General features: G+C 35.0%; 1 long non-coding RNA gene across 2 annotated transcripts in view; it reads left to right on the top strand.

Annotated features, from left to right (window-relative positions):
- Nucleotides 1-282: 282 nt before the first annotated feature.
- The window catches only part of LOC137487798 (uncharacterized), an 18,054-nt gene continuing 17,424 nt past the window's right edge, over nucleotides 283-912 (top strand). For both annotated transcript variants that reach the window (XR_011006541.2, XR_012391131.1), the window contains exon 1: nucleotides 283-573. This is a non-coding gene — a long non-coding RNA (uncharacterized lncRNA). The remainder of the gene's footprint in view (nucleotides 574-912) is intronic.

The raw sequence follows: 912 nt of genomic DNA, 5'->3' as shown, positions 1-912 counted from the left end.
AGCTGAGTGATATCCGATTTAAAGTGGGTCTCAGATTGTACAAGAAGCACTGCATTAAATTACATTTCCCCCGCCATATCTTTATAATATGAGCATTTATTTTACCCCAGTATATTCAAAGGAGCTTCTGCGCTAGCCTGCTGATTCTGACGGGCGCGTGCGAGCTAACGGCTTTTTGTCTCATTTTACGCTTAAGCAACTAAATAAATGCTAAAGTTCATTTAACTGAATGTATTTTAATAACATTACTACATCGATGTTGTATAAGGAACCGTATAAAATGGGAAAAGTTCACAATAACAGGTCAACGGAAGTGTATCAGCATGAGAACAGCACTAGCTCGGCATATACCCTGTTGATGATTAGCTCCTGTACTAGGCGGGGCTTTATTCATCATATTGACGGTTACACTTTTCCCCATTCAAAATCTTACGAGTGACTCTTATTTTGATACGGGATACAGCAGTTTGTTTACTATGCGTTACTAAGGAACGGCTGATCCAGCCATCGCGTTTGTCAGAACGAAAAATGCTGTTTATAAAATTATTCAACACCACCCCAATGAGGCAAAAGGTATGTTTACCTGTATCTTTTGTGAATTCATAGCGTTTATTGTAAAATTGGGAATGATAAGTTTGTAATCTGAGGTAACAAACACCTGTAGACTGCTGAGTATTGCTCGATTAAGCAATGTGTCGTATCACTTAGCTCCTACTGCAGTTTTTATGAAGTGAAATAATAGAAAAACAGAATTAATAGAAAGAGCAATAGAATAAAACGCCAAAAATAGAGCACTTTTAATACAGTATTTAGCACACTTTTTTTACAATTTGTATATTCTTTTAATAAATTACTATTATAATTTGAATTAGTCGTAAATATATTTAAATATTTAAAAGTAGGGTTCAATTG

The sequence above is a fragment of the Danio rerio genome, chromosome 15 (genome assembly GCF_049306965.1).
Source record: "Danio rerio strain Tuebingen ecotype United States chromosome 15, GRCz12tu, whole genome shotgun sequence".
In the NCBI taxonomy this organism is placed as follows: Eukaryota; Metazoa; Chordata; class Actinopteri; order Cypriniformes; family Danionidae; genus Danio; species Danio rerio.
The sequence above is the reverse complement of the archived record's forward strand: the minus strand, read 5'-3'. Positions and strand labels throughout refer to the sequence as shown.